General features: G+C 43.7%; 1 protein-coding gene across 2 annotated transcripts in view; it reads left to right on the forward strand.

The window, feature by feature from the left end:
* Nucleotides 1-19,016, forward strand: part of AGAP2 (ArfGAP with GTPase domain, ankyrin repeat and PH domain 2) — a 488,971-nt gene that overhangs the window by 421,099 nt on the left and 48,856 nt on the right. The gene's annotated exons all lie outside the window — the stretch shown is intronic.

Below are 19,016 nucleotides of genomic sequence, written 5' to 3' on the forward strand. Positions count from 1 at the left end.
AAGATTCACAGGCTCAAGGGGCCAGGCTGTGTTACTGGTCAATACACCGCCAGTGCATGAAAGTTTCACGGAGCTAGCACTACTCATCCAGTACATAACCGTTAAGAAGATGCTTCACAGACTCAAGGGTCTTGACTGCGTGGGCACAGGTAAGGCTATCCTAGTACAGCACCACGAGTGCAAGATTCACAGACACAAGTGGCCCAGCTGCAGAGGTGTAAATATCACCCTTACAATACACTACTAGTGGGTAAAACTTCACTGACTCAAGAACCCCAGCTGTAGAGGCACTATCCCCGTCGCACAGTACACCACCACTAGGTGCATGTTTCAAAGACTCAAGGGACTTGGCTGTGGAAGGGGCTACTGCCCGGTCGGCATATTAAGAGTTCGAGCTTTATCGACTCAAGTGGCATGGGTGCAGAGGGGCTAGTAGCACCCGTCAGGTACGCCACAAACATGTGCAAAATTCACAGACTAGAGCAGACCGGTTGCAGAAGTGCTAGAACCACCCACCTGATATACTACCACCGGGCGCAAGCTTCACAGACTCAGGGGCCAACGGACTCAGGGGCTATGCTGCAGAGGTGCTAGTGCCTCACTCGCCACACTGCCCCTGGGTGTAAGCCTAATGGGCTCAAGGTGCCCGTCAGCGGAGGCACTTATCCAGCCTGCGAGGCAAACCACCACTGGTGCTAGCTTCATGGACTTAACAGGCTTTGGTGTCGAGGGACTAGTACCAATGGTCCAATGCAACACCATTTAGTGTTTCACAAACTCAAAATACCTGCCTGCGGAGGGGATAACAGCACCCAGTTGGTACACCACAGATGCAAGCTTCACTGACTCAAGGGGCCGATTGCTGGGGATTAGTACTGCCCATTCAGTATACCCTCACAAAAATAAAAGCTTCACGGACTCAAGGGTCCAGGGTGTGGAGGCGCTAGTACCACCCATCTGGTAAACCATGACCAGGAGCAACTTTCATGGACTCAAGCAGCATGGCTAAGGAGGTGTAATGCCACCACCACTGATGCACATGACACATACTCAAGGGGCCAGGCTGCAAACATGCTAATGCTGCCTGATTGGTACACAACTGTTGGGAGAAAGTTTCATGGATGCAGGGACCTGTCTGCTTAGGCACTAGAACTGGCAGCCTGGTACACCATCACCAGGTGCAAGCTTCACATACTCAAGGGGCCTGGCAGTAGAGGTGCTAGTACTGCCCGTTCAGTATATCACCACTGGGTGAAAGATTCACAGACCATAGGAGCCTGCCTGCAGAGGATTTAGTACTGCCCACCCTGTAAACTACTGCCAAGGCAAGCTTCACGGACTGAAGTGGACCTGCTGCGCTTTTTCCTGCAGCTGACCCCCACTATGTGCAGTTGAATGCCATGGAGAATAGAAATCGGATACCTGTGGAAGGTGGGCATAAGGTCTGACAAGACGCAAGTCTCTGCAGCCCTCCCCCACTGTGCATGACTGAAGGTGGTAGGTGAGACTTTAAAGCGCTCAAATGCCCAAAGGTGTCTTGGCGCTAGCGTCAGAACAAGCCCAATAACAATCTAATGTGAGGGAAAAAGACCAAGTTTTTAGCTGTTTTCTGAATTGTTGCAGATCTGATTGAGCGTTAAGTTTGAAGGGCAGAGAATTCCAGAATTTACATGTGGAAAAAGAAAAGCTTCTACAGCCCCAGCAGACATTAAGGTGGTCATTTTGACCCTGGTGGTGTTTTGAGCGCCAGGGTAAATGTGGCGGTCCCACCACCCACAGGCTGCCGGTGCAGACTGCCACATTATAAGTGTGGCGGGTTGGCCTTTGCAACCCGCCACATCTCCACTCATACCGCCATGGGAGCCAAAACCGCTGGGCCGGAGATGATCATCTCCGACCCGGCGGTCCACAGAAGACTGCCGGCGGTATCAGGAGCTGGCCTTCCGATATGGTTTCCACGGTGGTAGCACGCCACGAAAACCATGTCAGAAAGGCTACCGGTGACAGGGAATTTCTTCCCTGTCACCGGTAGACAGCTCCCCCACCCCACCAGCAAGCACTAGACCTCCTGCACCCACCCTCCCTTCAGCCACAGCACCCCCCTCCCCACCCCCTTCAGCCACAGCACCGCCACGCCCCCTTCAGCCACAGTGCCCCCACCTCCCCTCCCCGCATACATGCACACAGATATCGACACGCACCACACATGCACCCATTCACCTACACTTACATACATGCATCCACTCACACACATCCATACGCGCATTCACAACATTCATACATGCATTCAAGCATGCATCCATACAAGCATTCACAACAACTTTCTTACACTCATCCTAATATGCGTATTCACACCCATCCAAACATGCATACTCCCACCCAACCAAACACGCATACTCACACCATCCAAACATGCATACTCACACGCATACACACTTACATGCAGATACGCACTCACTTCAACATTCCTTCAGACATGCAGACAACCACACATTCATACATACATGTAGACACCACACACTCATACACGCACACACAACACCCACCACCCTCCCACCTCCCTACCCTGTTGGACGATCACCTTACCTGTTCCGGGGAGAAGGTCATCTGGCAGGGAAGGGGCACTTCTACCGCCGGCAGCGCCCTGCCAGCAGCATTCCGCCAGGCTGTATTATGGCCTGTAATATGGCGGCCGGTATCCTACTGGCGGGGCCAGTGATGGAACCGCCAGAGCACCTCCACCCGCCAGCAAGACTACTGCTGGATTTCCGCCCAAATTTTGGCAGACGTCCCAGCAGTACCCTTGATATGGTGGGCGGGAGACTGCCAGCACTGGCGGTCTCCTGTGGCTTTGGCAGTCTTCATGGAAGACCGCCAAAGTCGTAATAAGGGCCTAAATCTGGCAATGGCCACCGTTTTAGCTGCAGAAACGCGAAGTGTGCACTTAGGAGTGTACCATTGGAAGATTTTTCTAAAATGTTCTGGGTTGGCATTATTGTATTGTATCGTAATCGGATTTATATAGCGCTTACTACCCCTGGCGAGGTGTCGAAGCGCTTTTCGATGAGTAGCACGCTACTCTGGAACCCAACAAAAATTAGTGATGGATTAGTATCGGGAAATAATGAGTACAGTTTTAGTATGAGTTAATTTGAGCAGCAGATATGAGTTTGTTAGACTGACTGGAGTAATGGAGGGTGGAGGAGGAAAGAAATCCAGAAGTGTTAATTGGGAGTATATCGTTCATTTACTCAACCCAAAGGCTTGGGATGAGTAAAGGGGGGTGGAGGAGGGAAGAGTATGTGGTTAGGGAGAGCATGGTAGCAGGGCGAGATAAATGCGGGAGAATTTAGTAGGGTTGTGTGGGAGGTCACAGTAGTAGAGTGAGGTTTGGTGAGTTAGATGTGGAAGCGGAGGGAAGAGCTTAGGCAGAGTTATTTAGGAGATTAAAGTAGTAGAAGGGATTTGGGATGAGTCAGAGTGAGAATGGAGGATAGTTTGATAGAGACATGACATACGATGATGAGTAGATAAGTGTGATAAGATGATAGCAGGAATTCATAGATATCTAGTATAACAACCCACCCAGGAGCCATGCAATGATCCACGAATCATGCCAAGCACAGAAACAACATATACACATATATATATATATATATATATATATATATATATATATATATATATTGATATATATATAGATATATATATATATACACACACACACATGAATACACACATATATGCACATACAATACATAATTAGAACCATGGGTAAAAAATACTTAGTCAAACAGGTTTAAAGAGTGTGTGTGTGTGTATTTTATTGTTATGACATAGTAGCGATACATATTTTCTAAAGAAACTATAAATAAATAGAAATATACACATAATCTGAACAAATATTTATCAGCATAGGCATATACAGTTCATGGTTGTTTGAATATGGTGGTTATGAAGGAAAGAGCCAGCTCTTGAGTAGTTTTCTGAAGACAAGAAAGTTATCTGTGGCTCTTATAGTTGGGGGTAATGAATTCCATAGTTTGGCTGCTTGGACAGAGAAGGATGTACCACCTATAGTCTTTTTCTTGTATGGTGGTGTTCTAAGGCGGGGTGCCAATCTTGAGCGGAGGTTTCTTTGTTGGATGTATTTGGTAATTTTATTTCTGATAAAAAGCGGTCCTGTTCCATGTATAGCTTTGTGGGTGATACAAAGCAGCTTGAAAGTGCATCTTCTGGCAACGGGTAACCAGTGTAGTGCTCTCAAGGCAGGGGAGATGTGGATTTGCGGCTTTGCATGTAATAGTAGCCTGGCTGCGTAATTCTGGATACGTTGTAGTTTTTTCATAACAGATAGAGATGATCCATGGTAGAGGCCATTGGCATAATCCAGTTTGGATAGTACAAGCGAGATAGTAGCTTGCACCTTGTGTGGAAATCCGAGGTGGAGGAAGATGCGTCGTAAAGTCTTTAAGGTGATGAAGCTTGTTCGTGCTAATTTGTCCACTTGGGCATTCATAGTTAACTTGGAATCCATGATGATTCCTAGGTTTTTAACTTCCTTGGATAATTGAGGAGGTGGTCCGAGATCGTCAGGCCAGACGCACAGAGGGTCATAATCTTTCCAGTCACCACATATGAGTATTTCTGTTTTGGAGGTATTTAGTTTGAGATGGCTCCAGGTCATCCACTGATCAACGGCTCTGAGGCAACTGAAGATTTGTGAGTTTTCAATGTTTTTGGGGCATTCTAATTTAAGTAGTATTTGTGTGTCATCTGCATAGTTGTGGCATGTGAGATGGAAATCATTGATCAGTTCTGGTAAAGATATCATGTAGATGTTGAAAAGCAAAGGTGAGATGCTAGACCCTTGGGGGAACCCTGCTTTTGTGAGGTAGGGTTCAGACGAGAAGGGGGGTGAGTGGATGATATTAGATCTTTTTTGAAGGTAGGAAGTAATCCAGTCGAGAGCAATCCCTTGTATGCCGGCTTCGTGGAGTCTTTGAGTTAAGGTGTCATGGTCAACCGTATCAAAGGCAGCTGAGAGGTCCAAGAGAAGTAGTGCAGCAACTCCATTGCGGTCGACATTGTTTTTAAGATCATCCCAGATTGCTATGAGTGCCGATTCAGTGCTTCTTCCTGGGCAGAATCCAGTTTGGAAGTCTGAAAGTATAGAATTGTCTTCAATGAATTGTGACATCTGGGCGAATGCTGCTCTTTCTATCAATTTGCCCAGGAAAGGTCCATTTGTGATTGGTCTGTAGTTGTTGGGGTCTTGAGGGTCTAGGTTTGTTTTCTTTAATAAAGGTCGTATGTATGCCTTTTTCAGGTCTGCAGGAAAAGTTCCTGAAGTTAAAGAGTTGTTGATGATTCTTCTTACAGGTGTGGCAGCAGAAGTAGATAGAAGAATGTTCTTGAAGATTCGTGGTGGGCAAGGGTCAGAAGGGCAACCAGAAGTTCTGCTTGCTTTGACCAAATCCATAAATTCATCCTGGGGTATTTGTTTGAAGGACTGTAGAGGTTGGGTTGGTTTATTCTTAAAGGGTATTTTAGGAAAGGGGTTGGTGCTGATGGTTTTCTTCTGTTTTAAATAGGAGTCCAATGTGTCTGCCTTGGTTGTGTAGTGAGTTGCCAATTTGTTTGTGAAATCTTGAGTAGTGGGATGACTTCCTTCCATGCATGTAGGTTTTCGAAATTCATTGAGAATTTGATAAAATTCCTTGGTTGTAGATTGAGCATTTTGAATTCTGTCTGAGTAGTATCTTTTTTTAGCTTTTTTGATTGATGATTTGTATATCCTGTTAAGTTTGTGTAGCTGCAGTTTGCCTTGACTGTTGTTTGTTTTGAGCCATGTCCGCTGCAACTTTCTGATTTGTTGCTTTATCTTTTTAAGTTCTGTGTTTCGCCAATATGTTGGTTTTCTTTTGTTGTGTTTAGTTTTTCTGAGTGGTATTAGGATATCAAAATCTTCCTGTAGCCACTCAAAGTTTTGGCACAGAATTAATTGTATCTAGATCTGTGTTTGCTGTTAGTTGTGTTTCTAAGTGATCCAAATTGAGTTTGCTCCATGGTCGATAGGTGTATGTATGTAAGTAGTTGTGGGGTGTGTTGATTTGTGAAGTTGTATGTCGGAAAGTTATCATATGGTGGTCTGACCAAGTGATTGGCGTGATGCTATGAATAGTAACTAGTTCAGGCTTAGCAAAAATGACATCTAGGATGTGACCAGCGATGTGTCTGGGATTGTGTACAATCTGATGTAGGTTCAATGCGACTAGGCCAGTGGTGATAGCTTTTGGATGGGGCATATTGGGTTTGTCAAACCAAATGTTTAGATCCCCAAGAATGCATAGAGAACGCATATTAATGGTAATTGTAATTGTATTTATATAGCACTTACTACCCTTGACGATGCGTCAAAGCGCTTTTCAGCGGGCAGCACGCTAATCCAGAACCCAAAAGGATTAGTGGTGGATTAGTATTGGAAAATATGAGTACAGTATTAGTATAGGGGTTATGAGTTAATTTGGGCGGAGGACATGTGAAACTGTTAGTTGGTTTGAATAGAGTAATAGAGGGATGGAGGAGGGAAGAATCCAGAAGTCTTAATTAGGAGATCACTGTAGTAAGATTAGGTTTGGGATAAGTAAAGGAGAGGTGGAGGATGGAAGTCTGTTGAAAGGGATTAGGGAGATCATAGTAGTTAAATGAGGGGTTGGGATGAGTCATAGGAGAGATAAATGAGAGAGAATTTAATAGGGTTGTTTGGGAGATCATAGTCATAAACTGAGGTTCAGGGTGAGCCAGGAGGGGTAGTGAAGGGTCTAGGAAGGGGTATTTTGGAGATCATAATAGTAGAATCGGTTTGAGATGAGTCAGAGAGTGGAGATAGAGGAAAGATTGATAGAGGTATAGGGGGATGGTCAGACAGTAAAGCTTTCAAGAGTATTTTCTCTTGTACAGTAGGATTAGACTAGTAAATATGTAGATACATGATTACATAATCAAGGGAATAAATGTGTAAGGAATATAATATATTGAGATTTAAAGTTCTATCGTATAAACACAGCCTTTTTAAGAGTTACAGTATTTGAAGTTAATTTATCTGTGTACTTTTATAACATAATTTTATCTTTCCTCAATATTTCAATAGTTAAATGCTTGTAGGTAATTAGTTAAGATAATATTTACCTATTGTGATAAAAAAATAAAACCAAAGACTCATGAGCATCTAATCAAGCAACTTATATTGAAACTATGCAGTGACCATGTTATGTAATATATATACACATGCACACACCTACAAATACATACATATATACATTTAATTGAAGTAAAATATACACTTGTTAAACAGGCCTAAAGAGTATTTATATATTTTAAGATAAAATATTTATTATACAAAGAAATGCACATATCTAGATATATACACATAATAAAATTATAACATGTTTACATACTCGGGGATATGCAGTCCATTGTTGTTTGAGTATGATGGTTATGTAGGAAAAAGCCAACTCTTGAGTAAACTTCGGAAGATAAGATAGTTATCCATGGAACTTATGTTTGGGGGTAACGAATTCCATAGTTTGGCCACTTGAACAGAGAAAGATGTACCACCTATTGTCTTTTACTTGTACTGTGGTGTATTGAGGGGGGTGCTAGTCATGAGCGGAGGTTTTTTTGATGAATGTATTTGGTGATTTTATTCCTGATGAAAAGTGGTCATAATCCATATATTGCTTTGGGGGGGATACAAAACAGCTTGAAGATGGATCTTCTGGTAACCAGTAACCAACATAGGGCCCTCAAGGCAGGGGAGATGTGGGCTAGACGCTTTATATGTACGAGTAGTCTGGCAGCCGATTTCTGAATATGCTGTAGTTTTTTCATAGTAGATAGAGATGATCCATGGTAGAGGTCATCAACGTAATCCAGTTTAGATAGTACAAGAGAGATAATAACCTGCACCTTGGGTGGAAATCTGAGGTGGGGGAAGATGCGTCGTAGAGTTTTGATGGTGATGAAGCTGATCTTGCTCATTTGTCCACTTGAGCATTCATTGTTAACTTGGAGTCCATGGTAATTCCAAGGTTCTTTACTTCCTTAGATAGTTTAGGAGGTAGCCATAGATCATCAGGCCAGAAGCAGCGCAGGTCAAAGTTTTTCCAATCGCCGCATGTGAGTATTTATTTTTTGGAAGCATTCGGTTTGAGATAGCTCCATGTCATCCACTGATCAACAGCTCTGAAGCAACTGAAGATTTGTGAGTTTGCAATGTCTTTTGGCCATTCCAGTTTAAGGAGTATTTGTGTGTCATCTGCATAGTTGTAGCCTGTGAGCTGAAATTCAGTGATCATTCCCGATAATGACATTATGCAGATGTTAAAAAGCATGGGTGAGATGTTTGAGTCTTGAAGGAACCCGTGCTTTTGTGATGTATGGTTTGGACGAGAAAGGGGGACTATGGATGACATGAAAGCAATACTCTAGTACAGTAGTTTTTTAACCTGTGGTGCAGAGACCCGTGGGGGTCCACAAAGCCTACACTTGTGGTCTGCAACTGCTCGGGAAAATTATATATTAACATAATAATGAAGCATGTATAAAAAAAGCAATATGTAAAATTGGATAATTTACATTCTGCAAGTGTCAATGAATTATCAATTGGACACTGCAAGAAACTGGGTTTTGGTTGCAGTAATCCCCCACTTCTTATTAAAGAGGATGCATGAAATAGGTCAGACAATAAGTTAGAGGTTGATAATCTAGTACTCCCATCTGTAGAGAAAACTTTGTTAGGCATTGTTGAACCTGGCCCTTTGAGCAGGGTTATCCCCAAACTTTTTGCTTTCTCCTTCCTATTTTTTCTGACCTGTTTTTGTTGGCTTTAAGACTCTGGGCACATTTCCATTGCTGACCAGTGCTAAAGTGCAAATGCTCTCTGTCTAAATTGTATTGGTGATTGGTTTATCCATGATTGGCATATTTGATTTATTAGTATGTCCCTATTAGAGTGCTCCATGTGTGCCTTGCGCCTGTAAATCAAATGTTACTAGTGGGCCTGCAGCACTGATTGTGCCAACCACATGAGTAGCCCTGTAAACATGTCTCATACCTGCCACTGCAGTGTCTGTGTGGGCAGTTTTAAAGTGCACCCACTTGCCAGGTCCAAACCTTCCCTTTTACTACATGTAAGTCACCCTTAAAGTAGGCTCAAGGCAGCCCCATGGGCAGGGTGCAGTGTAGTTAAAAAGTAGAACAACATACTGATGTGTTTTTCATGTCCTGATTGTGAACCACTGCTAAATTCCATTTTCACTATTGCAAGGACTATCTCTCCCATATGGTAACATGGGGATTTCCCTGAAATGTCTTTTAAGTGTAATTTCCCATTGGGAACAGATAGGCATGTGGACTTTGGGGTCTCTGAACTCACAATTTAAAAATACAACTTTTGGAGAAGTTGTTTTTTGAATTGTAGGTTTGAAAATGCCACTTTTAGAAAGTGGGCATTTATTGCTTAACCATTCTGTGCCTCTGTCTGTCTGTAGAATACATGTCTGGGTCAAGGTGACAGTTGAGCTGTTACTGAATTCACTCTAGACAGTCACACAAAGGGAGCTGAGGTGTGCCCTGTTTTTTCTGATGGGTCTTCCTGAGCTAGAGTGGTGGGAGGAACTGACACTTGAACCTGAGTAGAGATGTGCCTGTCCTCACACAAAGCAGTCTCCAACCCCCCTGGAAAGTGTCTGGGTCCAGAACAGGGAAATGTAGGGTCTTGTGTCACTACAAAGACATCTCTTTGAATTTTGTCTGCTTTAAATGCAGAAATGAGTGTAAGTACTGGACCTCTGATACCACAAGGTTAGAACACTTCTGGACTGGGAACATTCCTCCAGGAAGAAGAGCTGGATACTGTAGGAGGGACTGACACTCTGCCAGTTGTTTTGTGGTGCTGGCCTGCTGCTTGCTGCTTCTGTCCTGGGAGTGAAAGGACTGGATTTTGTTTTCTACATCCTGCTTTCTAAGGTTCTCCAAGGGCTTGAACTGAGCTGGCCTCCTAAATCTCAGGGACATCAAAGGACATCAAATACTTAATCTGCCAGTGTCTGGACTTTTCTGCTGAGAGTCCTGACTTGCCAAGGGGTGCCAATTCTAGTCCCTGGTCCCATGGGAGTGTGAGCTGGCGACCTGGAGGAGATAATCAATGCGCAGTAGCTGAAAAATTGACTTGCGCTTGTCCAGTGGCTGCAGAATCAACACAGTGTCTGTCTCACCTCTGCAGAATCTACTCAGCGCCTGTTTCAAAGCGGCTTCATGAGCACAGCAAGTCTGAATTTTCCACGCAAACCCACTGCCAACTTGAGACCCTATTTCTAACAGGCGTAAATGTAAGGTTACAATTATCACACCTAAGTCAGTCAGAATAGGCATCAGGTTTGAAAGCCTTGCAGGGGTTAATCCTACCTGGTTGCCTAGTTCCAAAAGCATTTTACTGTTGAGTAATTTTGGGTGGGAAAATGGCCAATGGTCCTGGCGTCTGGCATCGTCCAGGTTTGGATGGGCACAAGTGGGCTTGCCTTTGCCGCACCAGTGGCAGGTCCTCTGGGCATCCACACAGCACGAGCAGCTGATACAGCAGCCCCAGCAGGCAAAGAGGAGGAGGAATGCCAGGACTGCCCAACCACTAGAATGCTAACAGAGAAAGTGGCGTCTCGTGGTGGTGCAGGTGAAAGGAAGAATTGTGGTTCCTTCTAAAAACAGAGCACGGGCAAATGTGCAAAAGATGTTTTTCTTTAAAAACACAAACCACTAACACAACAATAAACCATTAAAAATGTTCAGACAGTTTTAAACAGAACTCCCCCAATAATGGCAGACGATCATGGCCCCAACAGTATGATCTATCTAGTCAGTCACAGGTTAAAATAATGGGCTGTCACTAACCGCTGTGCGTCCGCGGCATGAGCAGCTGATGCACCTGAAATGTGGGCTGGAGGAACTGGCTAAAGGTTACAATCTGCATCCAAGCACAGCCGTAGGCCATCAGTTGATGTTAGTGCTCAGGATTGGGCTTCATGGCCCTGCAGTCTATCCCTACTTTGAGGTTAAACGAAGTACAGAGTGCAGATTAGCTGGTCATGTTATTTGGGAGCAGCTTCTGTATACACAGACCCTGGTTTAGTTAGGATACTGGGACTTAGCATAAAAACTTGATACATAATCAACGCCTGCTTTATATGCCTACTAACCATGTCCTGTAACAGTTAAGTTGTTAACATATGTTTTCTACTGAGACTCTAGCTACTCCCTAGGAGCCACAGCCAATATGTTTTCATAGCAATGGTTAGAATTTAAATTAGATTGTGGTACAAAAAAGTCACTTTCATGATGAATATGAGTAAAAACCCAAACATTCATCAACAAAACCAAGGTAAATGGTAAGTTATAATTAGGTTTGCTCATAAGGCCAAAGTGAATATTTTAAAGCATCTGGAAATTATTTAAAAACACAGTTAAGGTGTATTTGTGCTTACAAAACAAAACCTAAAAACCACTGAAATTCACCAGTTATGTTTCAGTAAGGTAATTGTAAGCTATACCAACTTCATGTACGGCTTATACCCTCACATAATACATCACTCATGACATGTTAAGGGCGTCATTGATAGCATGGATGATTATATTACTAAGACAAATAAGTGTCGAGCAAATCCAGTATCTAATTATTCCTTTTAAGGGCCTATGTTCCATAAGCAGTAAAAGTTAGCCAACTCTTTATTCAGTTATACAATTAGAAAGACGTGGAATATATATAAAATATTTACCTTGAACAAACTCTTAAGAAGTATACATAGAGAAACCAACTAGTCTCATTTGCATCAATAGAAAGAAAAAAAGTGTGAAAGGGACCAGTTTGTTCCCCATTGGTACCAAGTCTGAAGAACTATCTCCATAGAAAACAATCCAATATCTTTGATATTGAGGTACAACGTAATAGGTTAAGACATTTACATAAAGGAAATAAGCTATGTATGTACAGTTGAAAAATCATAAGTACACAGTGAGAAAACAAACCTGTATCTTTTCAAACAATGAAGAGACTTAAAGAGATACACACTGTAAAAACAAATTTGCTCCCTAGTGCTCAGTACCTGTCTTTAAGTGGTATTTGAACTTAATAATGGTCTTTAGATGAATCTGAGCCATTGGTTGCAAGTGGGGTCCACTAGCATTCATTTTTTGGTACTGGCACTTATTTTTCCCAACTTTGATCCTGAACAAGAGAGAGAACACCAAAAGGGGAAGGAGTAGGAAGAGTGACAAATGGAGAAAGCAGGAATTAAAGCAAATCTCTAAGAGTGAGCTAAAGAGTCAGGGAGGGTCTGGTGATGGTTTAAGTGGCATGAGGTGGAATCTACACTCTGCAGGCTTGGTATTCAGCATCCCAACATTCAGTAGTGCTGCATGCAGAATTCAGGACAAAACATTGGGGCCTAGAATATATTCATTTAAAAACTGAGCACTGGGGTACACTTGGTGGCCACAACAAAGGGCAGTGGAAGTTTGTACAGAGAAACAGGAGATAAATGTCACACGTGGTCTTACAGGGACATAGAATGTTCACAAAACAAAATGAAAGATCAGGTTAGTATTAGAGTGGGGTGTGTAGAAGCAGAAGGGTCCTGCCAGCGCAATAGATGGGGCGCACTTTGGAAGGATACTGTATGCACACAGAAAATCAAGTCCATTCACTGTTACCATATAAACATAAAGACTTATAAATAGATTAAACAAGCCAGTCCCACACCAATAGGTTAGAAGACTTAAGAAGTATACCTAAAGAAGTGTATCTAGGTCATAATTCATTGACACTCATGTATCCATCAAATAAGTTTGTGCCTCAGTCATTGGAACAAGTTACTTACCTTAGATAGCTCTCTTTCTGGTGGACACTGTATCTAACTGCAAATTCCTTACCTTGTGAATTTCCCCCAGGCACCAGACTGGATCTGGAAAACACAAAATCAGTACTCCGGCGTGCTGGGAAGTGTTGCTGTGTGATTCTGCATAGATGCCTTTTCCGTTCTAGAAGTGATCAATGGAGAAGCATATAAGTGCTACCCATCCGAGGTGACGTCAGTTTTGTTCATGAATCCTTTCGCACCCTCAGATGCGGAGCTCATCTGCAAATTGAACAAACAAGTGTGCTGATGCACAGAACGTGGAGGCAGCGGGGCAGTGAGGAATTTGCATTTAGATAGAGTATCTACCAGAAAGTGTTTTTGAATGTAAGTACTTTGTCCATCTGATGGACACTTGTATCTACAGATTATCATGCTGTGAACAGATACTAAAGCAGTACCGGGTGACGGGTCTGTGAAATGGCTCAGACTAAAAAGTCCCACAGAATCGAGCAGGCAAAATGCACATTTCAAGGGACTTCACCAAGGTAGCAGTAGTGATCCATGAACGTGTGCATGCATGCTCTTGTAGCCACCTGACAGTTATTCTGGTAGGCACTATGTGTGCCAACGAGGTGGTAGCAGCCCTGGTTCTGATAAAGTGAGCCCTGAGGCCTTCTGGAGACTGTTTCTTAACCAACGTACAGCAGATCTTAATGCAGAGGAGAGGACTATCCTTTGAGAGATAGTCTGTTTATGAATCGCTATGCTCTTCTGTGCCCCAGAGATTACAGTGGTCTTTGCAAAAAAGGCTTTAAATGAACGCAATCACTTAAATTTGATACTCTCTGCTATGGGGAGCCATTGTAGATGACGTATGATTGACGTCTTGAAATGTTATACAAAACCCATGCCGCAGAATTCTGGACTACCTGAAGTTTCTTTAAAGGAGCTTTGGAAACCCCCAAATACAATGAATTGCTGTAGTCCAGGCATGACAAAATGAGTGTCTGGACCACCAGCCTCCTTGAGGTAGAGAGGAGAAGCAGAATGGTATGTAACATCTATAATATCAAAATAAGTGCACTGTTCCACGACAGAGAGAAAACAAGAAAGAGATCAGAGGTGGCGAAACTATACTGAGTATACTCAGGAGAGCCCTCAAGCACCCTTTTGGGTGACAGGTATCATCATCGGGCTTGCTCCTCGCCAGACTGGTGCTGCAATGCCTGGCGGGCCGCCCAGCATTCTGGGTGGCACTCAACCACAATAAAATTGCTAACAACGGAGGTCTGGGAAAAGAATTGAATTAGAGATGGAGAGTGTAGAACAAAAGACAAGACTCTAAAATTAGCTCTGAACCTAAGCCACTGTTTTAATGCGATAGAAATTGGGTTCAGGCCAATATTAAAAACAAAAGTATCAGAGTGTTACTGGGAATAATGTACCGTTACACTCTATAATCAGGGAAGGTAGTTCACCTAATCCTGCATGGTCAACATGTTTCACGTCTATGTTTGGTCACAAAGTGATCCAGTGACGCTTCTTCAGGACCCACAAAAAAAGCCTATGATTATAAAACTACTTCTCCTATATATCAGTAATATTATCAAGTGCACGTACAGTCACTTACAGAGTGGAAGACAGAATATGCCTAAGTCAATCGGTCAGTATAGTCGCCCATCCCATATTAGAGATTGGGCTCCCTAGGTCTGCGCTAGCATCAACCAAGGAAAACGAATGTATCACGTCCTTGGTGTGTCCGGGAACCTGCCCTCTGCTGCGCGCCTGTAGACGGTATGGTATGTAACATCCTCAGAATTCCATAGCAGATAGGAGCTAAATTTACAACCTGGGAGTCAAATGTTAAAGATATGTCCAGAAACAGTTTGAGATGTTTTATGACTGCTTTAGGGTTCCTAGACATCTAGGCCAGCTGATGTCAAGTGGGGTGTTCATGTTGTTCCCCAGGATCGCCAGCTCAGTTTTGTTTGCATTCAATTTAAGAAAGAAGCTTTCCATCCATCTGGTGAATGATTCAAGGCAGAGGCCCAAAGTTGGGGATACCAAGTCTTGATTCTGAGTCAGTAAGAATACCAGTTGCATGTCGTCTGCATGTGAAATTATTGAGATCCCAAAGGGAAGAACAATATCAGCCAGCGGTTTCAGATATGGGTTAAATAAGGTAGAGCTCAACGAGGAGCCTTGGGGTACACCGCATTTGAGGGTAAAGATATCGGATGTACAATCCCCCTTAAAAATCTGGAAAGTCCTGTCTCGCAAGAAGAATTTTAGCCATGCTAAAGCAGTGCCAGTGACTTTGGCGTTATGTATTCTGTCCATGAGTATATCATGACTTACAGTGTCAAACACTGAGCTGAGATCTAAGAGAATAATTGCAGCGGATATAGATACTGTCATGAAAAAGGTAGTAAATGGCAAAAAATCACACTTCCGGGTGGTGTCCGCAGTGGTAAGTATGCACACTGGTATAGTATGATTAGGTGCATGCGGCCAAGTGCCCAACTACCTGAAGGCACAGTATAGTGTATAAGGATATACACAACATATAATGAACAAAAGTGACCACAGCACTCACAAACAATGTACAAGTTAAGAAAGTACAAGTGAAAGCTTGCGTGTAGCAGCTGTGTAAATAAGCACAGCCTGTTTGACTGTACTTCTGGATTTACGAAAATTAATCCTAATAAACGACCTTCTGGAACACCAAGAAGAATACTGAATAATTTATTTACATAGCTGCTACATGCAAGCTTTCACTTGTACTTTCTTAACTTGTACATTGTTTGTGAGTGCTGTCGTCACTTTTGTTCACTATAGATACTGTCATGTTGGTGTTGGATGAGGTGGAGTGGAAGACCGTGTCACATGTTGCAAAACACTCTAGTACGATGAGGGCTTCCATCTCTCCTCCTTCCAGAGTCATGAGTATGTCAGCCATGGCGGCAGTAAGGGCAGTTAACATGCTGTGGTTGGGTCTGAAATCAACTGAGTGGTGTTGAGGAGTTGGCGATCATTGAGATATTCAAGTGAGACGTTTGTTGATGATTTTCTCTAAGGCCTTGCCCCGGAATGGTAGTAGGGAGATTGGTCTGTAGCTAGCAAGTGTTGAAGAGTCTGCAGAGGGTTTCTTCAGCAATGGAAAGACAGTTGTCTGGTTCCAAGCACCTAGGAAGTTTACAGAAGAGGTGGAGGTATTTTATGGGCCTATAAATGTGAGCATAGCCCTGATGGGTTGAAGTCCTCTGGAGTAGGCGTGGTGGGAGCATGTGTCTGATGGGGCCTCTGAATGGATGGACTTCATGGTGGTGAAGGTTTCTTCTGAGGAGATGACAGACCATGTGGTTAGCACTGGTTCTTTTGATAAGATCAGGAGGTGTTTGGCAAGGTTTGTCTGGTCTGGTTGCGGTTTGAAGTTTCTGTATATGGTGATGATTTTGTAGCTGGTGAACTGAAAGATATGTTTGCGGAAATCAGGGGCATTGTGAATCTGCCTCTTTAACAGCTACAGCAGGGGTGGGGGTCTTTATGGGCCTCTTCTGTCTGCAACTAGGCAGACAAATGTTCATCTTTAACACTAGAATATAGCGTCAATGAAAATGCAAACAGGATCAAGGAAAAACGACAGCTAGTTAAATAGAACATGGAAAAAAGAAGGAATGTTGGAAGGAAGGGTAAAAAGAAGGACAATTGGAGGAATGAGTGGGTGGATGAGCAATTGAAAGGATGGCAAAGTAAAGGGCTAGGTGGATGGATGAGTGAGTGAATGGATAGGTGGATGAAGAGGTGAAGGGGTGGCGGAGTAAATGGATGAGTGAATAGATAGGTGGGTGAACAGGTGAGAGGATAACAGAGTGAAGGGAGGGATGAATGGATAGGTGGATGGACAGGTGAAAGGACTGCAGAGTAAAGGGATGGTTAGATAGTCTATGGACAGGTGAAACGATGTCAGAGTAAAGAGGGATCTATGGATGATGGCTGGATGAGTGGAAATGAATAGGTGGATTGACAGTTGAAAGGGTGGAAGACTAACAGGGTGGATGAATGAGTGGGTGCAAAGATGAGTGAATGGATTTCAGTATAGATGGATAGATGAATGGATGGATGGATGAATGGGTGGATGGATTTCAGAGTGGATGGGTAGAAGGATGGCAGAGTGGATGAGTGGGAGGATGGATGGCAGAGTGGATTAAGGGATGCCAGAGTGGGTGAATGAATGAAAGTATGGACGGATGGCAGAGTTTATAGATTGATGGATGAATGGTGGAGAGGATAGATGGATGGCAGAGGGGATGGATTGATGGATGGCAATTTGGGAGGATGGGTGTCAGTGGGTGGATAGATGGCAAAGTGGATGAATGGCAGAGTGGATGGATCGATGGGTGGCAGAGAGGTTGGATGGCTGCAGTTTGAATGGCAGAATGGATGGATGGATAGGTAGATGGAATGGGAAAAGACTGAATGACAGATGAAAGGATGACTGGATGTAAGAATGCAAAGGTGAAATAGTGGACTGAAGGGTAAAGGGATGGATGGGCAGATGCATGGATGTAAGAGGCAAGGAAGCTGTTCTATGGAGGGATCAACTCACATACTTTGCTTTCTTGAGGGCATAAGTGCTTTTGTTCAAAGTGGGGGCTATTTTAATTTTCTAGCTACTTTTTTGGCCGAGATCCTGTGAGGGAGGTGATCGAGTTGGATGCTGCCACTAGCGAGGTAAAATCCTTCACAGTGGCAAAGATTTCTTTGCTTCTGTTGGTCCTGCATTGATGCTGACTGCCAGAGTGGCATGTTTGGGGATCAAGATCATTTGATGATAGTGCCTCAAGGCATATTTGAAAGTGTTCCTGTATGCATTTTCTTGACTCTTTCTCCATTTGCGCTCCAGTTGTTTGCAGTGGCATCTCATCAGTCGGAGTTCCTCCAAGTACCAACTGTCCTGGGGTTTAGATTTTGTTATATTGCTGTGCTTTGATGGGGGCCAAGGAGTCTATGCAGATGGTGATCCAATTGTTGAAATTATTGATGGCTTTGGGGAGGCTGCTGCTGTTTTTGGGTTGGGGTGTTGACAGTGATGTTCCAATCCTTGTCAGTGATGCTGCTCCAGTTTCAGTGGGCTGGTCTGGCGGTTGTGCCTGTGCATTGGATCAGGACCAGCATGTTGAACTTGATGACGGTTTGGTCTGTCCAGGGGACTGGTGTGGGCTCTCAACTGCGATGTTGCAGAAGGAGGTGAAAATAGAGTCCAGGAGGTGTGCCATGACATGGGTAGGTCCCATTGATCATAGGTGACCCATTGATGACCAGGCTTCTAAAGTTTCAATGGGTGCTTTTGAGCTAGGGTCAGCATGGTCTTCCAGATGGAAGTTTGGGTTTCCAAGTAGGATGTAATTGCTAGTATTGAGGGCAAGTGGTGTAACGAAGTCTGCTATGGTGTCAGTTGAGCTGGTGCACTGTTCGGGAGGTCTGTAGATGAGAGTACCACTTAGGGCGCAGTTGGTTGTGATGCAGAGCTTGAACAACAGATGGAGCTTGAACAATAGGTGTTCTAAGACCACTACCATCACCTTTGAGAGCAGCGGAGGGGTACTAGTGAGGCCGAAAGGAAGCACAGCAAAATGAATGTGCTGATGACCACCATGAACTACAGGTAGTGTCTGTGAGCCTGCAGGGTGGGTATGAGAAAATAAGCTTTGTGCAGGCACAACCCTATTATCCAGTCAGTGGGATCCAGGGCAGAGAACCTGGACCAGGGTGAGTATTTTGAATTTGACCTTTTGCAGAAAGGCATTGAGAGGGTGAAGATCCAGAATAAGAAGGCACAAGGAAATATCAAGAATAGTCCCTAATTCCTAGGCCTAGCAAACTTCTTGAATTGACTGACCTCAAGGCAGGGCTGGCTGAGGAGAACATACAATTTCTGAATGTGCCAACTTATTTTCACCCCCTGCCAAGGAGTGTGGTTGGAAACATGTTAGATTTAACTCTACAAGAAAAAGGGGCAGAGCTCTGGAAATACCTCTGAAGGTGGAGAAAGAAAGAAACTGATGTCAGAGCGCATGGTTGGGCGCTTATATGCAGTTACAT

Source organism: Pleurodeles waltl, chromosome 4_2 (assembly GCF_031143425.1).
Source record: "Pleurodeles waltl isolate 20211129_DDA chromosome 4_2, aPleWal1.hap1.20221129, whole genome shotgun sequence".
Lineage (NCBI taxonomy): Eukaryota > Metazoa > Chordata > Amphibia > Caudata > Salamandridae > Pleurodeles > Pleurodeles waltl.